Genomic DNA, 20,474 nt, shown 5'->3' on the forward strand with positions numbered 1-20,474 from the left:
AGAGGAATGCGATCGCTAGGTTCACAAGGTTTAGCTCTAATGATGGAGATTCGGTGTTCTGAACAGTTTCAAATAAAGAGGTGATTAGTGAGACTGGGAGCCTGAATGAAAGACTGAAGGTTTAATTGAAAGACGTCCTGACCCAGTCTGAATGACAGGGTGAGCGCTCGAGGGAATGTTGCTGCTGACGCAAGTCAGTCCCAGCCCAGACTGTACGTGAAGTGTGTATACTTATTTTTCCAGGGCACATTTACATAAACTAGATTTGTTCTTTTTGATTAAATATTCAATCACCTTCAGTTTGGAGTGTGAAATATTTTTTTCCATCATATACTACAATTCATTGTAATACTACTTTTTATTCATATATGATTTTTACTATGATAACATGATATATATGTGAACAATGTGTTTTAGCTTTTACCTTTCAAGATCTTAATCCATAATTCACAGATTGAATTATAGTTGCATTTAATAATATATTCTAAAAGCACAGTGCACAGGTTATTTTTATTAATCATTCTTTTTTAAAATTCCATGATGTAAAAAAATGATCCCTATCATTAGTTATCTAAGACTTACAAACAACAATTCATTTAGCTGTGAAGTATCAGACAAATGCAGAATAAACATGGAACAAGAATTAAACCTTTATCTTTTCAAAATGAAGGACTTCCGGGTCAAATACGCATTTCTTCCAACATAATAGACTCCAGTCTGAACAGATCCCAAACTTTTGTTTAAAGTTGAAAAAACTACAAGATTTGCCTCAGGACTCCTGTGTTGTTACTGAAACTGGACACTGTTGTCTAAAAGCACCCAGTATGGATTCAGGTCAGAAAACTACAGCACACTGCAATACAAATACCTACCACCTGAATGTGACTGTTATAACAAATAAACACAACTATATGTCTTGTCCTCAATCGTGTTACAATGTTAGATCCTTCTGTAATATAATTACTATAGTATCTAAAACTACTGTAATCATTCTCAAAAATAACCATGGATCAAAAATATTTTAATACATTTACCTTCAGTACTCTTATTTGTATTAGCACATTCACCTGCAATAGTTACTAATATTATTTGTTAATCGGAAACGTGCCTTAAATATACTTTTATCTCTGATCACCTGTCTGTAATAGCTCTTTGCACTAAAATTGTCACCTTCTCTCAAAATACTCTATTTTAAATAACATTTCCATAATGTTATAATGTTATTATTATTAATGTTACTTTAATAATACAGTAAATACAAAATGTGTCAATAGTAATAATACTGGAGTCTCAATAATAGTCTAAAAATACTCCAGTGTTTAATAACACATATTAATTCATCAGTGTGTAAAATAAAATATCAGTCCGATCAATACAACAGTGTTTAAAAACACACTGATCTCTGTTAATACACTAGTCTGTTATTATACCTGTCAGAGAAGGCAGAATTGAGCACAATGAAATAAACAACCCCTGGTAAATATTTTGAAGACCTTGTATTAGTTAAAACATTTGTATTCCATTTTGTTTGCAAATGGGAAAATTTCCACAAGTCCTAGCACATGACCCAAATTACAACCAAAATTTTGTATTTTATTATTGTGGTAATCGATAAGGGATTGTCAAGTTGTACAACATTTGTGATAAGGTTGCTAAATATCTACAATATTAATAGTTATAATAATTATATGTTAGTACTTAAAAAACATTATCCTTAGTCTGTGTTGTGTGTAATAGTGTATAACTGCATATAAAACTATTAATACAGCATTAATAGAAAATAGTTTAAAAAACATATAAGCTGAATTAATATTATGATTAATTGTCGAGGTGAAATTCTTGTTAATACTGCAAATTGTTTATTATTTTTCCTTATTTATAGCACCAGAATAAAATCAATTATAATTTTAAGGAATATCCATAAAGCTGAGTTTTAAATTAAACAGAAAAGCGCTTCTGCGTGCTGTGGTCACTATGGCGGGCAGTGGCTGTAATGACTGTAGAACCTCAGATGGCTGGTCCTGGGTTCCAGGAGACTGTGGTCACTATACTGGACACTGTACTAACTCTGTGGCTTCCAAGTCCTGGGACCAGTGATTCTGTGTTAGTGGGACCTGTGGTCACTACAGTGGTCAGAGGCTGACAGGTACTTCACATGTTGTGCTGAAATGTGTGTGAGGTGTATATTCCCATTGTCTGTATGTGAATTGTTGACAATGATTTTCTAGCCTTTACCTGCCAACATCTAAACTTAACACATGATCATCAGATTAAATTATAATAAAGAACAACATTTTTAAAAAATACCAGACAGGTTTAAAATATAGGCACAGATACATTTATTGTGATGTTGTCCTGAGCAACTGCTCAAAAATCTAAACTTGAGTCCTGTGATTACGAATTAATTTTTACATATTGCATTTGTATGATAACATGTAATTAAATATTTAATTTGTATTACTCATACTTATATAATTGCATTTGATAATAATTTCAGATTTCTAATGTAGTCAAAAACAAGAAAGAATTCTTATTAAAACTTCACAATTTACAAAAAAACCCTGTCATTAGATAACTAACCTAAAAACACAAATTAAATTATTTAGCTGTTAAATAATAGACAAATCCTGTATAAACACAAAACACAACTACCATTTTTTAATTCCTCCTGTAATGCCACAATATCTTGTAGCTGTTAAATTATTAATGTTACACCTCAGTTTCTGATGAGACCCCAGTTAATAATAATACACCTACAATACTAAGAATTTCCACAATTTTGTAAATATTTTTCATTTTGTAGCTTATAAACCAATAATGAATGTAACTTTTATCAGCCTGTGCTTTTCAATGTGAAAACAAGCAAACCTGGGCTTTATGAACCAAGTAATACATATATCGATTTTATTTTCACAGTATAAAAATACAAGAGCTAATTGTCCTATAACTAAAAATGCTTTACATTTTCAAAATGTAATTTTATGCCTTTAAAATGAAGAATTCACACTCATGACTTCCTATCATTTTTTACTTGTTTTCACAGCAACTGAATATCACACAGCCTAACGATACAAACCTGGATTGTCTGAATACACCAAAGATATAATGGCAGCATTAAAACTCCAGTCTTAATTCTCTAGCATAAACACTTTAGGTGGTGACAACACTGGTGTATATCTATTAATACATCAGTCTGTAATAATTTAATATCAGTCTCAATAATAATTCACTATTTAAAAACACGTGTATCTCTATTAATGCACCAGTCTGTAATAATACAATACTGAGGAGTCAGAATTGAACACAATAAAACAATAAACAACCCAGGGTATTTCTGAATCATCCTGTATAATATGATATTATTCTAGAAACATTTTTTATTGCTCACACTTTTTTTGTTTTCGAGTAAATGAAGACTTTTTCACGTGTCACAGCATATCACTCAAATTATCACTTATATATAAAGTTTATTATTACAGTAACGAGTAAGTTAAATAACTTTTTAAAGATTTTATACACTCAATGTTTTCACAAATTATCAATAGAGGGTGATAATGGCCAGCTTCTGCTGTATCCATCTATAACATTATTATTATATAATGTTTAGAAATCTTAAGAATATTTAAAAAAAATCCAATAAAAATTAAAAGCAACTAATTATATTTAGACAGCTAATTTTATTTCCTTACTTACAAACCAAGATAAAATACAGTTATAATATTTTTGATGAATACCCACAAAGCTGAATGTAAAATAAACATTTAAAAAATGTTCAACCCACTTATTGCTCCATTTACATCAAAACTTTACTTAATTTAATTCCAGTTGTTGTCTGTCTGTCTGGACAGGAGAAGACTGGACACTTACTGGCTGAGCTGTGCAGCACCAGGACAGCGAGAGAGAAGATGGACAGGCAGCTCTCCATTGTCATCAGGACAGAGTGCAGCTGAGACCCCTGTCTTCACCCCTGAGCCCACAGGGCAACTGAGCTACTGCTCCGCATCCTGGACCCCCAGTAACAACACAGCCCCCCGCCCCGCCAATCACACACAGCACTGCCTTTTCAGACTGACAGCAGGAACCTCTCACACAGGCGGGACACCAATCACACAGGGCCCTTTCAGTCTTCTCCATATATATCAGAGACACATCACTGTTTCCTCTACCTGAAGACACTCCCAGCAGCGCGGAGGAGAGGAGAGACAGGAGCAGCTCTGTGTCTCACTGGAGGAAACACAGATACAGATACCGACGGCAGGGCTGCAGGTGCTGCAGGAGCAGGAAGAGATCAGATATTAAACTAAAAAAAATTGTAGACAAGTATTATATTTTTAAATCAGTATCAAGATAATCAATTTTGTATATATGGTCCTGTAATTCTTGCAGTCTGTATCAGGAAGTGTCTAGAATGAGGTCCTGTCTTTCTGTCTGTGTAAGGCAGTGTCCAGTGACTGGTGTCCTGAATATGGTCCTGTCTTGCTGTCTGTGTCAGGCAGTGTCCAATGACTGGTGTCCTGCAGTGACTCACAGAGTTGTTGTGTCTCCAGACAGTAATGTCTTCTGGTCCTGGTCAAGGGCAGTGTGAGGAGAGCCTGTGCTCAAGGTGGCAGTGAGGTCATTCAGGTCAGCACAGGAATACAGAGACAAGGTGGACTGAATAAGAACTGGCTGTCCTGTGACTGTGATCAATAATTTAAATGAAAAAAAAGAAAAGCCCAGCAGTGATTGTCCCCTCTGTACTGAGCCTGGTGGACAGCAGCTCTTCCAGTTGAGTCCCTCAGACCCTGTGTCTGTCTCTGTTCAGCTACAATCCACACAGATGTTCCAACCCCTCCAGTTGTGGCCCCAGTGTCTCTCTGTGTGGAGCTGACTGTGTGACTGAGACTCTCTAACAGCACAGTGGAGCTGAACTGATACTGATAGACTGATGCACCACTGGGCTGAACAGTGTGAGGGCACAGCTCAAATCCTCTTCCTTATTATTATAGGTAGTAGGAGCAGCAGTAGGAGCAGCAGTAAAATATTAGTAGTAGCAGTGGCAGCAGCAGTTGTGGTAGCAGTAGTAGTATTAGCAGTTATGCTGTATTTAAACTCTCCTGTTCAATATAGCAGAGTTCTTGTGTTACAGCTTCACCATAATAGCTGCAGCAGCAGGAGCCACAGAGCAGGAGTCAGTTTCAAATTTGAAAAAGCAACAAAATAATGAAAAAAAAAGCTCAGTCCTTGTTAATTCAGTGGTGATTTAAGGCAGAGCTGTACTGGAGCTACAGGTCAGGCTCTGCAGTGAGAATGTGGTTTGTGCTCCTCCGAGCTCTTCCAGCACAGGAAGCCAGGCTGTACTGTGAGGCTGTGGGTGTCAGTGTGATGAGGCAGCTGAGAGCTGAGCTGTACAGAGAGACACACAGGGAGTCCAGTGTTCAGAGCTCCAGTGCTGCACAGGGAGACACAGGGGAGCCCAGTGTTCAGAGCTCTAGTGCTGCACAGGGAGACACAGGAGAGTCCAGTGTTCAGAGCTCTACAGGGTGACAGGTCCTCTCCCCACACAGCTCTCTCATGGTGTCTCTCAGGGCTGAACAGGAGGGGCTGTTCCTGTCAGAATGGAGGCTGACTCTCAGAGCTCCAGTGTCAGTATGAGGAGATGCTCTCAGACCTGACTGCTGCCAGAGCCTCTGAGCCTGAGTGGCCATGAGCACTGAGCTCCTCAGCAGCTGAGAAAAGCCTCCTGTCTCCTGTGCTCACAGTGTGGTTGAACACCTGCACTGTCTTCCTGCTCCTTCTCTTCTCTCTCCCCTTTCCTATCTCTCACGCTGTGTGTGCTCTTGTCTGTCCATCTCTCTCTCCTCTTCTCTCACTCTGACAGTCTGTGCAGAGTATCTGAAGGGGATGTTACATTGCTTGGCAAAGGAAAAGACTCTCAGAGGCAGAATAAAACAAAAATATTTTCTCCTCTCAGTCAGATTCACAGCTCAGACTCACACACAGAGCTCTGAGTCCCTCAGTACTTTACCCAAACTCCTCCCTCCTGAACAGACAGAAGCTCATCTCCATCCTTCTCTTTATCCCGACAATTCAGAACCAGAGGACATTCAGACAATCAGTGCTGCTCCATGAATAATATCAGACAGAACAGCCTGGACTCAGGTCACATCTCCCCCTTTTCTCCTTCCTCACAGCCTCTTAGTGTCAGAAGTGTTTTACTGAAAATTGAGCAATATGTGTTTATCTCTTATTATTATTTTTACTGATTTAATGAACAGCAGTATTGCCACTCTTATAAGTGTAATATGATTATCAGCAGCAGCAGACTGATGATCTTGTCTACAATAGTGACCAGTTGACCAGTCTGTACCTCTGAGCAGTGGGACTCAGATCACACAGAAGACCTGTCTGTGTGTTATTCCACACCAGCCCTGGGATACAGCGTCTCCCACACGTCTCTCACGGAGTCGTATAAATATACAGTTAAACAGATAACAGTTATACAGTTAATTCAATTATCAAACTGGCTGAGGAACTGAGAGCTCGAGTGGAAATAAAACCAGGAGATGCTCTTCAACCTCCAGGATCAGGAGTCTGATCCTCCTGGCTTCTGTTCTGTGGAGATTCGTGTAAAACGCTTAAAAGCGCTCATTACAGGAACGTGTGCCCTTTCTCTTCTGCTGTACGGGAGTATGCTATACAACGCATTAGTCTGTGAAGTAAACTATTTTTTTGTTAATAAATTGTATTCCTCGTTTGTCGGTCTCCTTCTCCAGCTGTTATGAATCGCCTCTCTTCACAGCCTGGTGTTTTTTCTTTTGGAGATGTTACAGTATATCTGTAAGAAAAGCCCCCCGGGCTCCGGACAGGAGTCTCCTCCAGCGGAGACGCGCTCTGCTCTGTCAGAAAGAGCGCTGTGACGTCACAGACACCAGCCAGAGCGCCGGGATCAGAGCGCGAGACCGCGGGAGGCGCGCGGAGCGCACGGAGGAGACTTATTGATCACTTATCTATCGACAACCAATTAATTCAACTGAAGAACCGTAGAATAATCGATTAACTTCACTGATTGGTGAGTACTAATTCTTTTCCCGTTTTGACCCTGTTTTAAATATCTAGAAAACAGTCAATACAGCCTGTATCGATCAATTTCAATAGCGCCTTAGTGTTAATAATGTTCAATCCAAAATTAAAGAATTATTATTCAAATGATTGTTTAGGAATTGTATGCTAGAGCTTATAAATTATATTCCAAGTTGATAAATTCTTAAAAACTATATTCCAAGTTGATAAATTTGTGTAAGTAAAAGCTTAAATGCATTTTTCCACTGTTTACAAATCATATGTATGGTAACCACGGCGACAGGCGAAACGTCACTGTGCACTGCTAGGTGTCTCGCCTTCGTCACAAAGAGCGGTGTGACGTCACGGATAGCAACTAATACTAATATTGTATTCATGTTAATATTAGTGTGAGTACAATCGGTAGTTTTAACATTAATGCTAGTGTTCATGTGAGTATTAATGATGCTAGTGCTACTGATTGTTTTAATGCTAGTATTCCTGTTAATATTAGTGATAATTATAGAGATAAGGTTAGATTATTTACACTAGTAGTCATGTTAGTTTTATTGATAGCATTACTGTTATTATTAGTATTATAAGTGTAGTAGTATTTTGTGTCAGTGTTGGTGATGATGATAGTGTAAGTCTTAGTGATAGTGTTACTGTTGCGATATAATTGGTATTTGTATTAGTGTTATTTATAGTGTATTTGTAGTTATGAGCGTATGTGTTTGTGAGTGTGTGGTGTATGTGAGGAGTGTGTGGTGTCTATCAGTGTGTGAATTTGTGTTTGTGAGTGTGTGGATGTGTGTCTATAAGTATTCGTAGTGTCTATGTGTGTGTCTGTGAGTCTGTGTAGTGTCTCTGTGTGAGTGTTTGGATGTGTGTCTGTCAGTGTGTGATAATGTGTGTGATTGTGTGGGTGTATATCTGTGTGTGTGAGTGTGTGTGAAGTTGGGCTTGGGCTCCACTGGTGTGTCTGACAGAAGTGATCCATCAACAGGTGTTGAGGTCCAGAGCTGTTTGCGAATGGAACCACTTTCTAGAGTCCAGACCCACATCCACAGATCTGTGAGTGCCCTGTTTTTATCACTATTACTAGTAATGACAGCAGTAGTAGTAGCAGGAGTATTAGTATCAGAATTAGTATAAGAATCTGAAGTCATGGTGGTAGTAGTAGTAACAGTAGTAGTATTAGCAGCAGAAGCAGTAACAACAGTGGCAGTTGGATTATCCAAGCAGTTACTTCAGAAACTACGGTTTTACACATTTATACTCTACTTTTCTATGCATGTTTTGTAAAGTGCCTTGATGCTCTGGATTAATTAAATTAAATTTATTTTTATATAGCGCCTTTCACAATAACTAGGTTGCCCCATGGCGCTTAACAAAGGAAGTGACTGTACAGTGGATATAAAAAGTCTACACACCCTTATTGAAATTGCAGGTTTTTGTGATGTTAACCCAGAAATCAAGATAAATCATGTCAGATGTCTTTCCATCCTTAATGTGACCTTGCAACCAACAAAATTCAAGAGAAAAATTTTGGAAAAATAATTGAAACTAATAAACCTACAACACCCTGGTGAGCCCCCCCAACCAATACTTTGTGGAAGATCCTTTTGCATTTATTACAGCAGTAAGTGTTTGTGAATAAGTCTCCATGAGCTTTGCACACCTGGACTTTGCAATTTACTCTGTAGACAAGCAAATCTGTTCAAGGAAGAAACTCAGTTTAGTGAACTACTGGTGAATTCAGCACAGGTTTTGTCATCACTTGTCAGGATGGCTGAGTGGTCTAAGGTGTCAGACTTGAGAACTGATGTCTTTCATCTTGGTTGGGTGTTCTGGTCTCCAAATGGAAAAATGGGATTAAATCCCACTTCTAACAGCTACTTTTTTATTTTGTGTGTATTGTTCCTGTCTTATTGTGCTGACAATGACAATAGGAGGAAAACAGAGAAACCGCTTATCAAGAACATGATGGGCAGGAAAATGCTTCGTCAACACTAAAATGTGATTAGCAGAAAGGAACTTTTAGATGGGCTACAATTTCTGCCTTAAGAACTTTTTGAGCTGTCTGTAAGTAAAGAAAGATTTCCGGTAAGGCATGCATTCAAAAGTCAAAGACCGAAATATAAAAGCAGCAACACTGCGATTTGTGAGTGTTCTGTAGTAAGATCCACAGGTTTCCATGCTTCTTGGATTTCTTAGCCCAAGAAGTGATTCCTGTTTCATTTTCTATTCACCAGTTCGATTTGCATTACGCTCCTCAAACCTCAAAACCGAATAACAAACGCTAATCAAAGTTGCACAAGGCCTACACTACTTTGCCCCGTCTAAATACCATAATGTGAAATTAAGAAACAGCAGTATTTTGACAAAGTGCGGTCTTCAAACAGTAAACGCTCAAGTGTTTATATTTACTTGTGAGCAGACCAACCTTGATTTAGGAAAGCCTTTGCTCGCCCCTTGCTTTAACAACGATATCTGAATCGAGCCCCAAAGTGGTAAGAAAGCTGAATTACACAAAGCACATAAGACATTGGGTTGTCACTGTATGCTATCACGTCCTGCTTGCACTGTCCTACTAAAAGATTAGAGGGATCAGAAAGGACACAAATGACCCTTGAATCCACAATTCTGAACTTAAGGGTCACCAGCTCTACTGACTGCACCTCTCTTGCTCCTCTACTACAACAGTAATATTACTAGCGTTGGTTGAACATGGTATAGTAGGCTGACAGCTGAAACACATGGCTCACAAGCAGTGACAGAACCATTATCATATATCACTGCAGCATATTGGTTTGGGAGCAGGAGTAACTATCCCATGTAAACATGTATGCCTCCATTAACATCGTATAGTAGGTGGACTTTTGGGCTATGAGGGTTCAAACCCTGTCCATGCTTCTTCATTCTGCGCCACGTTTCTTTATCTAGGTCTTCAAATTACTTTGCAAAACATTGGTTCTTGTTACTCTTTCTCTTAAGCGGAAGATTGGTAGTTCAAGCCAACCTAGAGGAGCACGTCTTGTGATTCCCATGTAAGCATAATATCTGCTCAAACTCGATTATTGTTCTCAGTGACACCTTAAACATCTTGATATTTGCAAGAAATGCAAATATTGTGCACGTTTCAAGCTACAAGAAGTAATCAATTTAGTACTTAAGTGAATATGATCTGGAATGCTCAATAATGACCAACATCAGCAGCTTCCAAGAAATTAATTAGAATTTGATCTTCATACTCACCTTGCATTCTCAGCTATAATACTTCAAAATTACAGTGTAGATTTGGTGGAGAACTTCACAAGGATTATTAGGTTTGGACTGTACAATTGTATTTTAATATCTTGGTATATGTACCTTCATTTTAATATACATGTTACCATAAATGCTGTTTAGTATATTGTACTTTTGTTGTACTTTTTAAAACATTTTACCTGAGGACCCAAGGGGACTGTTATATCTTGTGATACATGCAAGACATCTGTAAAAGAAGGTGAAATTTTAATAAAATTGGTGATTAAAAGAAAACCACAACTTGTATGATATTATCCCTCGATATCGAAGATCAATTGAAGGATTTGAAGAAACTATCAAAGAAACAACAGCAATACCAGATGATTTGGGTTTTGAACCAATGATTACACCTCAATAATCAATTCATCCTCAAAAAAAAGAAGAGACAGGCATGTTTTGAGCCTCATAATGATCCTCTTCTGGATCCACAAGAAACGTGTTTTGGATGTACTTATAACTTCCATCAAAGAGAGATCTCATCAGTTGCATGCAATTGAAACTTTTGACTTTTTGGATGGTATTGAAAATATTTTTTAAAAATAAAATAAACAATTTTCCAAAGAAGATCTCATGAAGTATTGCCAGGATCTATTCTTAGCGTTTGGTAGTGATAACACTGCTGATATTAATGGAGTAGAAACGTACGATGCGTTGACAGGATTTCTGAAGCGAGAAGTCCTAGAATGCCGCCTATAAATGAGCTAGGATTCATACCAAGAAATACTTTTTGTTTTCCACCCAGAAGGCTGCTATTGCATTACACATCTTGTGAAGATTACCAGTCTTGGTAGCTTCTGGGTGTGATTTTCCAAAACCGAAACTAATAACAAAATTATTTAAGATGCACCATGTCCAAAAATTGTAAATCGAGACTAGTATTACTACAGAAGAAAATATTTAACTGAAATATTAATAAGACTATGTAAGTATAAAAAGTAGAACAATTCAATTTATATAACTTATTTTTTATTCTTATTAGAAATGGGCTCACACACCGGAAGACACTAACGTTTATCTTTGTTAGAGTATGTGAATAACAGTTTAACCCAAAATGTTTGTAATTTGTGTAAATTGTGATTTTGTTAAAATTCAATAAATCACCTATCAACAATAAGAAATTATTAAGAAAGTAAACATTATTTTATTTCATAAACTATAAAACATGAAGAGAGTTTACAGGTCATATCCTTCGCTTTGTCTTTTAACTTAAGCATTCAGGATCCAAGCCTCTGTGCGGATGGTTGTGTTTCTCTTGTAATATCTTGTAATCATCAAAAGTTGTTGTTTAGTCCTTCAAGAAATCCCGGGTGAGATTCAACAGGTGTCTTCTTCAATTAGTTCAAATCATTTGTTGTAGTTAACAGAACTAAATGCTTTGGAGGTACATTTAAAACAGCAGAGCAACACTGTAGCACTTCGTGTGTGACTGAACTTAATTGTGTAAACCTGGATCTCTATGAACATGAGCAAAGAGTTCTCACTCAGCAGATTTCGATGTGAGCACAGTAATATAAAGCACTTGGAGATGCCAGGGATTGAACCTGGGACCTCATACATGCAAAGCATGCACTCTACCACTGAGCTACATCACACACTGAGCTACAGGACACACGCACACATTTTTTGTACAACTCCAGTGATAAAGCTCTGTAAATATTGTAGAAGAACCTAAAGGGGTGAAACAACGCTCCAACCACAGTAATGGTAACAGGAAGGATCGTGTTCTTATTTAATGTCCTTTTGAGATGCCTTGTCGATGCACACAGGCGTTAGAGCTGAATAATGTATTTTTAGTGATGTTTGTAAAGTAAGATGGAACATGTTATTTCTATACCAGGAAGAAAGGAGCAGACTCTTAAACTTTAAGAGACAGAAATGACACCTTATCATAGCTAACATTAATTAAAACGACATCACAACAAAAGAGTCGAGCCTTGAGTGAATCAAATTAGTTTTCATTGGATGTCTGTGTCTTCATAAGTTTGTAGGTGAGAGAGAGGTTTGCGAAAATGTGCAGGTGCTTCTTAGAAGTGTGTTGGTGGAACAGGGGCCTTCCAAATAATTGAGCTGGGTTTGATCACGGCCAGTGCATCCCCAAATCTTTTCAAGATAATCTGTCATCCGGTAACATCTTTTGAAACTAGCATTCGAGGTAGGAAGCGTGTTCTTAAACACCAAAAAATCCAATAAGGAAAAAGCAGACCTCTGGACACAAGATGGCAGTGCGATATTAGAATTCCTGTGTTCTTGACGGATTCAGACTCCTTCTCAGATGTCCTTGCTCGACAACTAACTTTGTAGTTGAGGAAGAGCAGCTCGGAAAATACCCACTCAACAAGTGAGTGCATTGGTTGCAAGGAGCTGTTTTTTTTCCTCGCAGTAATCATTATTAACCAGAAACAGCAGCACAGGAAGGTCACATTTGTGATTATGTCACTTCTCTGCTTCAGCAAGGTCAATAAAAGACTCTGAAAGTAGTAAAGCAAAACTGAACTCAAAATCATATTAGGAATTCTGAGCGATATCTCCATACAGGTAATCCAACAGAACGTTGAAATATTTGAATATCATCTCTCTGTATATTGCGCTGCTTTTAACCCAGAGTAAAACTATTGGATTGAAGGAATGCTAACCGCTGGGTTAAAATGTATAGTTGTTATTTGGAGAAATCTGTAAACTCGTGATCTTATATGTTTTAAAAGACAGCACAGGAAAAAACAGTCCTGATTATTTTCCGGAGACGGAGCACTGATGACCTATCCGAGCTAATTGATAAAACCCACCCAGTGGATACTCTAGCAGAACATCAAAGAACATTCACCTTTGTATCCAAAGAAACCACAGGAACAACATCAGGAAGCACAATCAATTCCCCTTTTAAATCTTTCCTGTAAGGTATGCTATGTGAATTCATGAAGTTAATCCTCTGATCTCTTTTGATCATGAACAAAGTACTTCTAATGGAGCGCTATGTTCAAAGATTTAATAAGCTTTACCCCTGCCAACGATTCGGCGTGAAGACAGACAAAAGCAGCTCACCACCACAGCCAATATTAAATGTACTTGCCGGTACACTATCATGTGCACTGCCTCAAAAGTGATCTCGGCAGATGTTGTTCCCTACATAAAGCTGAACGTGCCAAAGAGAATTTCTGTTGAGAAAACAAAATATTTTTTCTGCCTTGATGTCAAGCCTGTCTTTTAGAAAGTCTATCTCTAAACACGTCCCGCAGCCTAACAAAAAGCGTTTTTACTGATCGTATTGCAGGTCTTAAAACATTAACATTTGGCAGCAGTGGGATTCAAACCCACGCCCCCAGAGAGACTGGAGCCCAAACTCTAGTGCCTTAGACTGCTCGGCTACACTACTGCACCTTCCTCCATATCCATCTTCCTCACATTGCTGACTTGGACTGGGGGTCTTCAGCTCTTGTCGTCGGATCTAATGATATCATGTGGAAGTGACTGCACCTTCATCTTCTGAGATGCTTTCAATAGCACAAACGCTACTTTCACCGGCCCAAACATAGCAATAACGAAGGAGGTGGGTTTCATCCTTTGTGCTGTTTGTAGGGGCGCAACTGTCACGGACGTCCAAAAGGACTAACCGTGGGGAGCAGGAGAGCGGAAAAAGACCGATATGCGTAGCGGCGAGACGGGAAAAAGGCCCGGGCTCATAGTGCAAAGAGTTCAGGATTGCCGTATAGAAACCTATGCCCTCAGGGAGCGGACGTGGGGCGCCCTGGTGCTAGGCGGGTCTCAGGACATCCGAACATCAATGCTGAGCGAGGACAGAGTGCAAGACCCGGAAATATATAGCCCAAGGGAAAGAGAGGGACAGGAAAGACAGCAGACCGGAAACTAGAGACAGGACAGAGAAGGAGCGCCCCCTGGCTGCAGAGGGCGTGACAGCAACTCTACGGTGATCTACTGACTTGAAGAGCAAAAATCAAAATCCTCTGCTACTACTATTGCTTTTTTCATAGTTTCTTCAAATCTTTCATTTGAACGTAGATTTTGAAGGATATTGATGATAATACCACATAAATTGTGGTTTTCTTGTGATCGCCAATTTTATTCAAATACCAGCCTTTTTTACAGTTCCTTGCGTGTTTCACAAGGTATAATAGCCCCCCTCGCATCCTCAGCTAACATTTTAAAATTACAATAGATTATACAGCATGCATGTTTACATTTATATTAAAATTAAAGTAAATATACAAGAATACATACAGTGCTAACCCAATAATTCTTGTCAGGTTCTCCAACAAATCTGCGTTGTTATTTTAACATGTTTCAGCTGAGGGTGCAACAGGAGTATAAATGAATTTTCACACCAGCCATTCAAAGACCAAATTCCATGAGTGAACATTATTTTCTCAGAAGTTACCGGCATTGGACTTTGCCGGTGGTATTGAATTATGTCCACAACTGTTGTAGTAGTTCCTTCTTGAAATTCGACACGTGCAAAGCACTCGTAATATCATAGGTGTTAAAGTTCGCTGAGTCTATTCGAGTCATGGTGTGTATCCCTGCCTATCATTGGGAGACGGGTAGCTTTTTTACACTCAGATTCCAATCTTCAATGCTTTGTGGGAGAGATTACATAACTTTCATTTTCTCACATTTTCTGACGACTGTTCCAAAGGGGCACCCTGTCAATTCCGAATACTTTTCAAAAATCTGCCTGCATGTTTGATTATTGTCATTTAATTTAGAAAAAGTTCAATATTGATCATAACTAAAGAAAATAATGATCACGAACAAAAAAGGGATAAAGATGCAAGTCGATCTTGAATCACAGCTGGGTGACATGGGCTTCTGTTCTGATATGGTTGTACGAGAAACAGGAGGAATCGCCAATCTCCTATAGAACATGAGTTGAATCAGGAGTGAGACATTTCATATACTCGTGCATATGTCAACGCCTGACCTACATCGTAAAACTAACATTAAGTTGTCAGAGACATTCATTTATGTACAAACAAGAGACAGACCAAGTAATAATTCTACATTAGTTCAGGTGGGTAAACCTTAACTAACTAACTAATAAACCTATTAATAATTCTACATTAACGTGTCCTACACTGATCAGACTAATTGACATGGTCTGATTCAGAGCCTGTGCAGTTCGTGCTAATTACAACAAGGACAGTTCTGAACCCTCATCACCGAACTGAGCACAAGTTCAGCTGTTCTCCAGTTTTGTTACGCATGGTTTTTCATTGCAATTGAGTTCAGAGCTGGAGCTGATCTCCAGACAGTACAGTGTTTTGGGTAAGTTGTCGAAATTCGCATGAGGCTGCAGACAACTTACCCAAAGTGTTTTCTATAGCTTTCAGGTGGAGTTCATTTATATAAAAGAATGTAAGTGGTATAAACGCAACAAGCCAGACGGCAGGCCAACCTATAATTTTCTGACGCGAGGCCTGACGCGTTATTCATTACGCCACTGACCCTGCTATTGCAGTACTAAAAAAAACACATTTTCTACATTTATGTCTGTTTAAAAATCACTCTAAAAAAGACAAAGGGTTTGTGTGTCGCGCTAAAAATCCTTCGGCTGAGACGTAAAACCGAGGTTCTGACTCTCTGTGATCATTCAGGAGAATGGTGGTGGTGGAGGGGAATCCCCATTACCTGTAAAGCGCATTGAGTGGAGTATCTAGAACAGCGCTATATAAGTGTAAGCAATAATGATTATTATAATGTAAAATGCAATAAAAAATAAAAAAATATCAAACTTTGATTCAAAATAGATTAATGTAAAAACTGATAAAGCTAATGCTTTTTTCAGGGCTATATCTACTTTTTTTTAAAAAGCTAAGTCTGTCGCGATCGTGAAAGTTAGAGAATGTGTTCCAGCGGGTGCCTTCATATCGTGAGCGTCAGTCTCGCCCGTAGCTGCGAGAAAGTTAAAAGCGCACAAGTGATCTGTCTTTCGTCAAAGTAATTGCCGGAGCAGTAAGACGCAGAGCACCATCCAGCAGCTGTAGACGATGTTCTGGGAAGAGCTAATTCTGTTTTTAGCACAGGGAGTGAGAATGAGCTCAGTCCGGCTCCCAGCAGAATCCATCCTGGTTTGGTTACAGTGCGTCTGAGGCTCTTTGGATCGCAACGTAAAAAAAACAATTGCTCACATCGTGTGACTTCCACGACAGGAAGGAAAGATATCACTTAAAAAAATCAGAACTGAAGATTTGGATCCTGGGCCTCAATTTGATCAAATTATTAAAATAATAATTATCAAAATATCAGATTGTGTTTCTGCAACATTTCGTGCACAGTACACCATTTAAATCTAAAACAGTCACAACGAGGGCTTTACACGCAGTCTGGGGTATTTTCCCCTTTTATATTTTTGCCACTTTATATCGAACCTGTTATACTCCCAGATGTGCACAGTAGCTTGTACTTAATAAAAATGTACAATTCACCACTGGTATAAACAGATGTGTGCCGTGTTTGCCTTTGTAAGCATTTGTTTAAAAAATAAGTTCACAATACGATAAAAAAACAGAAAGCACAAACTTTATAATACAACGATACAAAATCAATACCAAATCATTATGCCAATTAAGTACCTATCCTTTGAAAACAGAGAACACCTTTATATCTACAAAAAACTTGACATTGTATGTATTTTTGAATTACAAAGCAGACAGAGTAGTCCCTTAATTCAAAGATCAGATCTTGGCCAAAACAAGACAATCAGACGTGGGCTGAATTCGGAACAGGAACCTCTACTTCGTCGTTTATTGAGCTTTTGATCAATGTCTGAATGAAACAGATTCGCTTTTTTATCTCTTTGATTAAAGTACACAAAAATTGTAAATATTGATTACAATATTGTATATAATGTATAATTTGAACTACATATTGTTCAGGTGTGAATAATTGTATATTTTAAGAATACATTTCTAAAACAAATCATTGGCTTTATTTACTAGTTTCTACACCTATAAAAATCTTTCTTTGATGTATAATAGCCCTTTAACTATATATGTATAATAGTCCTCTAAATGTATCCGTATAATAGAACTCCAACCATTTATGTATAATAAACATATAATCATAGATGTCTAATTGACGTATAACAATATACGTATATTAGAATTTAATTCTAGACCAGTTACGGAGCAAATTTACACGTCTAAGGTATGCGTTTAATAGTCGTATATTCTACATCTTTTGCCCACTGGGATGTGCCGATTTTAATTTAACAAAGCTAGATACACAGACAGTTTGTTTCTTGAAAGCGTGTTATGTAAAAAAGAGAAAAACGAAAATATTTAGATGACAATCTTTCAAAGCTGAAGATTTTACTTTTGAAAAATTGAGATTTTATGTATGCAGATGCATTTGCTGGTTTTAGAACTTTGCTGTGCTTCCTGAATCATTTTCAGCGTTATAAAGTGGGTGTAGAGGGAGCGATCTCTTTGTAGAGCAGTTGACAGGCTGGAGATGTTCAGACTACTCTCGTTATTTCTCAAATGTTTACATCATTTTTCTTTCACGCTAGGACGCAACTGTGTACATGGGTTTGGTTTTCGTTTTACTGATTCTCATTGAAGATTTGGGAATTAACGACGAAAGATTCAGTTTGGCAGAAGGTTTGGTTCACAATGGTCTTGAAGACATGCCCATGTAGAGCAGCATGTGATGATTTGTACTATAAAAGACCAAGTGCTCAAAGTGACGTCTGCGTTTACCGTTGAAACTTTTCATCTCGGGCGCACTTTTAGAAAACAATGATAGAGTAGTTGTGTTGTATCACCCTAAGACATCTGTTAGCAGAGTGGCGCAGCGGACCTGTGCTGGGCTTGTAACTCAGAGACTGACTGATTGAAACCATCCTTAGCTATGTACATTTTATGCACGATTGATAAGCACACCATCAGTTTAATGAAGTACATTAAAACTGATTTTTATCTCGTGTGTGTGCAAGCTTCACACTTACAGTACTCTTTAATCTTTACCAATAGCAGATGCCCAAATGTATCTTTGGTTGTTCTGAGATCCTTGATAGTTTCCTCAAATCCTTCAAATGAACATCCATTTCAAAGCAATTATGTTTAATTTTATTACAATTAAGGTACATATACAAAATATCAACGCACATGTGTATAATGCTCATTTAATAATGATTGTCAAGGATTTTCAAGTTCTCCAACAAATCTGTGTTCTAATTTTAAAATATTTTAGGATACAACGGGTGTATAAATGAATTCTCCTGACAGCCAGTTGAAGATAAAATTCCACACGTGAAAATGGTTTCTTGGACATTGACAGGTACTTAATTGTTTACTTGTAGTTCCACACGAGTAAAATAGATATTTCCTGCAAATTTCAAGAGGGCTTGCGAAGAAATCCCATCAAGCTTTAGCAGAGATTATGGTTACAGCGGAACAGTCTGAAGCTCGTCCCTTAGTGGGTTTGAACCACCAGCCCTTCATTTAACAGCTGCACAGAGACACACTCCCGTTGCTTTTTGCCATTCACACATTTGTAGTTAAAGAATTATAAAATACTGACATTTTCCTGCCAGCCGGCAGTATTTCTTCTGCACTGACCATGAATAACCAATAACTTTATTTCATCTTTCGCAGTCTGTAATCCTTAGAAAAGGAAGTGAATACTTGTATTAAGCTAAATCAAGCCGACGGAGATGCACTGCCGTTGTTTTTCTCCACTTTTCGTTGAAAGGAGAAAAATCACTGACATTTTCTTGCGGTATTTCTTCTGTCCTGATTAGCAAGACTTATATTTTATCTTTCAGAAGTTGTATGAATTTCTTGAAGTTCAGAAACAACTTGTTCCACAAAGGAAATGAACACTTGGTTCAAAGTAAATCAAGACGTATGTATCTCTCGCCGCGTGTGCTCTTATCTGTCCATTTCTCTACTTTTCTCTCACTCTGACAGTCTGTGCAGAGTTTCTGAAGGGGATGTAACACCACTTGGCAAAGAGAAAAATTATCAGAGGCAGAATAAAAAATCATTATTCTCTTCTCAGTCAGATTCACAGCTCAGAGACAATCGGACAGAAGCTCCATACTTCTTTTTATCCGTCAATCCAGAACCAGAGGACATTCAGACAATCAGTGCTGTTACATGAATAATATCAGACAGAACAGCCTGGACTCAGGTCACATTTTCCCATTTTCTCCTTCCTCACAGCCACTTAGAGACAGAAGAGCTCCTGGTTCTCCTCTCTGTGAACTGGGCTCAAGACTCACTGATCTGTCAGCTGTGGACTCTGTTCCAGGTCAGAAGCAAGAAGCTTCTATTAACCCTTTCCAGGACCTCCAGCCCTTCAGTATTACTTTCTTTACTGTATGTCAGTCTCCAAACATGTTTTATAAATGTTTTATAACACACGTGAGTGTGGAATTATCTTTTTATGTAATAAACACAAGTAGTGACACTTTGGTCAGTACACTGTATATTGATTATTAGTAGCCGATGGGCCGATGGTCGTGTCTACAGTAGTGACCAGTTGACCAGTCTGTAGCTCTCAGCAGTGGGACTCAGATCACACAGAAGAAGACCTGTCTGTGTGTGATTCCACACCAGCCCAGGGAATCACCAGCTCTCATATGTCTCTCACAGGTGTCTCACAGTCTTATAAATTTACAATTAGATGAATTATTGTAACAGGTAATCAGACTACCTATGGAACTGAGAGCAGGCTGGAAATAAAACCAGGATACACATTTTAACCTCCAGGATCAGGTTCCTGATCCTCCTGGCTTCTATACTCTGATGATTCGTTTAAAACATTTAAAAGCACTTATTACAGGGACTTGTGCTCGTTCTCTACTGCTCCACACGGGTACGCCTTGTAACACATTAATCTGCGAAGTAAACTATTTCATTCCTTGGTTTGTCGCTCTCCTTTTACAACTGTTATGATTCGCTTCTCTTCACAGCCCGGTGTGTTGTTTTTTGGGGGGGATGTTATATCTGTAAGAAAAGCCCCCCAGGCTCCGGACAGGAGTCTCCTCCAGCGGAGACGCGCTCTGCTCTGTTACAAAGAGCGCTGTGATGTCACAGACACCAGCCTGAGCGCCTGGATCAGAGAGCAAGACCGCGGGAGGCACAGGGTGCGCACGGAGGAGAGTT

General features: G+C 38.4%; 1 protein-coding gene and 1 non-coding gene across 2 annotated transcripts in view; both read right to left on the reverse strand.

Annotated features, from left to right (window-relative positions):
* Positions 1-20,474, reverse strand: part of LOC138242535 (scavenger receptor cysteine-rich type 1 protein M130-like) — a 358,811-nt gene that overhangs the window by 21,828 nt on the left and 316,509 nt on the right. The gene's annotated exons all lie outside the window — the stretch shown is intronic.
* Positions 11,871-11,941, reverse strand: trnaa-ugc (transfer RNA alanine (anticodon UGC)). Its single transcript has one exon. It is a non-coding gene; the product is annotated as a tRNA-Ala (tRNA).

Source organism: Lepisosteus oculatus, chromosome 14 (assembly GCF_040954835.1).
Source record: "Lepisosteus oculatus isolate fLepOcu1 chromosome 14, fLepOcu1.hap2, whole genome shotgun sequence".
Lineage (NCBI taxonomy): Eukaryota > Metazoa > Chordata > Actinopteri > Semionotiformes > Lepisosteidae > Lepisosteus > Lepisosteus oculatus.